Below are 5,969 nucleotides of genomic sequence, written 5' to 3' on the forward strand. Positions count from 1 at the left end.
TTATTATTATTATTATTATTATTATTATTATTATTATTATTATTAAAAAGGTTTACCCTTCTCCACTCACCTAAGAGTTTAAAGCTTGTACGGCACACTACATGCCTCTAGGTTTCTAATTAAACAGACAGATAGGGTGCTGATAGCATCAGCATTCTGTAATAAAAACTATTGATATTGTTGACCTGAAAGATTTTTAGCCATCACAGACAGAACGAGATGGACAAGCCTTAAGCAAGTCTAAAACTGGAGCAGGTGGAACTAGCAATCACAGTCCTTTTCCCCACTCCCAAACTACGTATGTTGTGTTCTGTGGCAAAAGACTCGGGCATTTTGTGAACTGCCCAGGGAGCTTCGGCTATTGGGCGGTATGCAATAATAAATAAACAAATAAGGAATTCAAACATTAATCACTGGGCTTAGAGTTCTCTCCTCAGCAGCACATGTGCTAAAATAGAGAGAAGATTGGCATGGCCCCTGAGCAAGAATGACACATAAATTTGTGGAACGTTCCATATTTCCCCCTTGTATGTCACTCAGAGAATGATGCCTGACAATCTGTGAAACACAGACAGAACAGAATTAACCAAATCCGTACATTGCTATGCATGGGTGTGGCCTGCAGAATTTAGAAATTATTGTGTGGCAATCACTTTCATCACTGGATATGTACGGATGCAGAAAGTGGTGGGGGATAGATGAAAGAGATCTGTATTGCCAAATGCAGTCATTCAGATAGCTTCTGAAACAGTACTTTTAGGCCATAGCTAGATGGGACGAAATCCAGGGGTGATCCCCGGGATCGTCCCTGTGTGTCCACATGATGCACAGGGGATCCCAGGAGCAGGGAAGGATGATTCCTCCCTTGCCCTGGGAACTTGCCCTACCCTTTCAGCCTGCTTTTTCTGTGGTCTCGGGATGATCCTGCGACCGCAGAACATGTGTGCGGGCATCACGGTTTGTCCCGGCTCCTCGTAGTTACTCGCAAGGAGCCTGGACCTGCGTACGGTGCACAGAGTTCCTCAGGAGCTCTGCGCCCATCGGGGGTGGGGTGGGGGGGAGCAAGAAAATTATTTTAAATTAAAAATCCTACTTTTTGCGCACGAGCGTTTGTGTGTTCTTCTTCTTTAACAAAAAAAACCCCACAAAATGGTGGGTGCGACGTCCTCTCCCTCCAAGGTCGTAGCACACTGCGTGTAAAAAGAGGAGGGGATTTCGCGATAAAAATATCGCGAGATCTTCACCCCTCCATCACGCTAGACCAGGTATTTATTTATTTATTTATTACATTCCACCCAATAGCCGAAGCTCTCTGGGTGGTTCACAAAAATTAAAACCAAGAAGAAGAACATAATAAAACAACCAACAATCTAAAAACTCAAATACAAAATACAATATAAAAAGCACAAGCAGGATAAAACCACGCAGTAGAAATTGATATAAGATTAAAATACAGGATTAAAACAGTAAAATTTAAGTGTAAGTTAAAATTAGGTGTTAAAATACTGAGAAAATAAAAAGGTCTTCAGCTGGCGATGAAAAGAATACAGTGTAGGCACCAGGCGGACCTCTCTGGGGAGCTCGTTCCACAGCCGGGGTGCCACAACAGAGAAAGCCCTCCTCCTAATAGCCACCTAGGATTAGATGAGGCCTTAGACTTCAAATGTCAACACTTTCCCTAAAGGCTCAAGATATTTCACATAGTGCTGTGCTGAAAATTTTGACCATTCCATTTGTTGGCATTTCATGGGAGGTGAAAATGAAAACTTGGGCGAAAGAGACTGGGGAAGTTGAGAATTCCAGATTTCTTAATTGGGCAGGATGCAACAAAAGGCAGGTCTGGCTTTTTGTGACACCTTGTCTGATGAAGAGATCTGAAGATCTCAAAAACTTGCATATTTTTGGTGCTCTTTTGACCGGCCTAATAAATATATTACACTAATAAGGATTTTGGATTTCTCTTTACAGTCAACACATTTGGTTTGTTTGTTTGTTTACTTGTTTGTTTGTAACTATGGTAAAAACACGGGTCATTCCACTATACCAGCAATATTTTTTCTCCTTGAACTCTTGCCTAAACATTGGCTAAGTAGACACAGGGAGACCTCAGGTACCCATCACTCCCCTAAACAGAAATCCTTGTCTCCAGGAGTGGCAAGGCAACCCATGGGAAGAAATTAATATAACTACGGTAAGTTGTTAGGATGATGGTTTTTCAGTGACCTATGATGGAAATGTCAGATTTTCCTTTCCTTCCCTTAATCAGCAATCTGTAATGAATGAATCAACCAAATATCAGGCTAATAGCTCAAAAAGGGCACTTAGAGCTCAAAAAGGGTCAAGATGTGAAATGACAGAGTGATGACCTTTTGATGTCCTCCCATAGAAAATTCAAATTGGGCTATATTTCCTGTACCTGACAGTATATAATGACGGAATGCACCACACATCAAGTTGCTAGTTCAATGGAAATGAATGATGTTTTACCATAAGCCGCAGTATACTAAAGCAAAATTGAAGCAGACTTTCCATCCCAGTCCTTCAGATCCAGCTTGTGTCAACTCTAGGCTGAATTTCATCCCACTGTATGATGCGCCAAGACCTCAAACCCTCATCCTCAGAGAGGACCTGACCCCCTGTGCTCCAACGAATCTCCAGAGTTAAGAGGTCAGGAAGAAGATTTGGTCATGGAAAGGCATCATGAGGCTTCTACCTTTCTAGGACCTAGTTGCCCAGAAAGATCCCTGGGGTTGACACTCCTGCGTCTAGAAGAGGTTGCCTTACCATCTTCAGATTCTGAGGACTCCTTCCATAAGGACACTTGTATGCCACATCTATTTGGATGTCATCACAGCTTGAGGCTGCTAAAACAGAGTAGGCACCTTTAAGAGACAAAGGTCTTAGTCAGTGTAGAGGTGGAGTCAATCAGCCTAAATTCAGGCTGCTTCCTACTTTAGGCTCAGTCTTGATCTGCTCCTTGTTGGAGCAACATATGGCCACACTGTCTGGCTTTGACTCCCAGTACCACTTGGAGCTTTCTGTGGTGCTGGTCTCTTCTTGACTTGCTTTCATGACCTAACATGATCCCTGCTAAAGACTGCATCATCAAAGAACCTGCAACCCAATCTATTTTTATTTATTTATTGCATTTCTAAACCACCCATTAGCCAAAGATCTCTGGCGGTTCACAAAAGTTAAAACCATCAAATACAATTCTAAGTACAAAACAAACAACAGTATAAAACACAATATGAAAGCACAATATAAAAGCACAACCAGAATAAAACTGAGCAGCAATGCAGTGATTCATACAGATTTAAAATACAGATTTAAAACAGCAAAGTTAAAAGACTAAGATGATAAACAGTTAAAATACAGGGAGAATAAAAAGATCTTCACCTGGCATTGAAAAGAGTATAATGTACATGCCAGGCAAACCTCTCTAGGAAGCTCATTCCAGAGTCAGGGTGCCACAGCAGAGAAAGCCCTCCTCCTGGTAGCCACCTGCCTCACTTCCTTTGGCAGGGGCTCACAGAAAAGGACCCCCTGGTAATGATCTTAAAGTTTGGGGAAGTACATATGGGAGGAGGCGTTCCTTCTGATAACCTGGCCCCAAGCCGTATATCACAGAGCATCATCTGAAACCATGGTCTGAAATGGTACACAATCTTTCTGATCCACTGGTGAGTTGTGTGTTGCTAGAAAACACACTCAAAGGGACTCTTGAGTTTTCCCTGTACTCTATGTGTAAACAGTAACAGAGGCTCTGCTAGAGACTGGTGGTGGGGTACAATTTGATCATCCTCTTGGAGTGAGTGGCTGAGTTGCAATAAAAGGGAAGTTATGCCAAAGTCTCTGCTGTTGTTCACACAGAGGAGTCAAAGAACTTATACATATGTTGTGGTTTGTGAGTGGATTCAGTGGAGAGGGCTGGTGTGGCTGATAACGGTTCATAACTGCCCTTGCTCAGTTATGAATATGGCCCTTGATAAAAAAAAAATGTGTCCGCCAGGGCCACATAAAGTTCCAGCAGGCACATCACTAGCTCAGTCCCCTTCCACCCCCACCTCCCAGCTTCTCTTGATAGAGCTAGTTCAGTCTTTGGTGTTTCTCTTTCCAGTTCCAGGTTGAATGTGTGCACCACCATTCTTAACTGTTGTTTGTTTGTTCATGTTGATTTTTAAGTGCAGTGACTGGCATCAGCATCAATTGGCCCTCCAGGGCCCAAAGGCACCTAAAGTCATGCAGGTGCTGACATTGGGCCCATCTCATTTGAATAAGATGCTCCATCCTCTCGTCCATATTAGGTGTGCCTCTCTGTACTTCTTCCAGCTGTATAATATTGGGTTTGCAGTGAAGTCAGTTGAACTGCATGCCACATAGCATTCCATAGGATTTAGATATAGCTGCTAGTTTCTTTTCAACTCCTTTACTGATAATATCTACCTGCCAACCTCCCAAACCCGTATATCCTCTCATTCTCCACTTCAGGGGTAATGCATTGTTCCATATCAGACCTTCAGACCTGGTACACTATCTTCATCTCCAACCTAGGAGTAACAAAATAGCTGGGTTTCCGAGGAGCAGACAATGGAACAAAAGGCACCTGACAATGGATTTTATAGACTCTGTACATCCCTAGCCAGTGGTAAGAAAACTATATAGGCTATACTCATGCTACACTAACGTAGGGATGAATGAGGAATTCAATCTTTGCTTCAGGGTTTAGTTTTACACCAGCTTTGGGGCTTCCTGAATGTTTCGCTGCAGTTCTAAAAATATCTCACAATGGATTAAAATGTGTGTGCCTAGAAATGGTCCGAGGGAAGCTCGGAGGACGGCAACAAGAGAAGAGGCCTTTTCTGTGGTGGCCTCCAATTGTGGAACTATCTCCCTGATGAGGCCCGCCTGGTGCCAATATTGTTATCTCTTCGGCGCCAGGTTAAGACTTTCCTTTTCTCCCAGGCATTTAGCAATATGCAATTCACCTGGTTTGTTTTTGTATGTTTTGTGGTTTTAAATCGTATGTTTTTGTGATTTAAAATGTTTGTATATTGTTTTTAAGTGGTTTTATCCTATGTAAACTGCCCAGAGAGCCTCAGCTATGGGGCGGTATACAAATGTTGTTATTATTATTATTATTATTATTATTATTATTATTATTAGAGAGAAAATACTTTTGATATAAATGTTCATGTGGACTTTCAAAAACCCACAGATCGATATGGACATAAGGTGGAATAGATATATGGGTGAAGATAACACGGAGGAGAAGAAAAACACCAATTCACCTCTTCCTACTCTTATAGGGAGTCAGAAATGGTTACTCGACTGGAGTAGGAACGTCATACCTGGAGCAGTATCTACCTCTCCAATCTGGATGTAACACAACGTTGTAGCTGCGTTTCTAAAAGCTCTACCCCCTAGCTTATCCTACCTGTACATCATCTCATTCTCCACTTGTACTGAATATTGTAATAAAGGAAATTTTGCATTGAATGAGAAGCTGTTCTTCTTCTGATCTCAGCTTTGGAGAATAAGGACTGAACTATTGCTTCGGTTAAATATTCATATCACAGTTGCAAGGACTGAAATGAGTATCAGAATGAACTGTGGGGGGAGGGGGAGGACCAGGGGGGAAAAATGACTACAAGAAATCTCTAGACATTTATCACAGGCCTAGAGGATACAAACCAATCAACTTCTAAAATCTGCTCTTTGATCGAGGTGCCCAGTTAAAGCTTACATTATTAATATATGATTCTGTTTAAAAAAGTGTATTAATCAAGTAAGGATGACTGATTAAGTGAATAAAGTTCAGCCTTGTGACCCGAAAGGCAGCTTTCACAAATCTCTTAGAAATTCAATTCATGAAAGGAAAAAAAAAAAGATTCCTGCATCAATGATATCAAAACAATGATTCACATAGTGTAGGACTTGCACACATATAATAGGAGCGTTATAAGGGA

General features: G+C 41.7%; 1 pseudogene; it reads left to right on the forward strand.

The window, feature by feature from the left end:
• Window positions 1-424: 424 nt before the first annotated feature.
• On the forward strand, window positions 425-522 carry LOC134404365 (U6 spliceosomal RNA; annotated as a pseudogene).
• The last annotated feature ends 5,447 nt before the right edge of the window (window positions 523-5,969 follow it).

The sequence above is a fragment of the Elgaria multicarinata genome, chromosome 9 (assembly GCF_023053635.1).
Source record: "Elgaria multicarinata webbii isolate HBS135686 ecotype San Diego chromosome 9, rElgMul1.1.pri, whole genome shotgun sequence".
In the NCBI taxonomy this organism is placed as follows: Eukaryota; Metazoa; Chordata; class Lepidosauria; order Squamata; family Anguidae; genus Elgaria; species Elgaria multicarinata.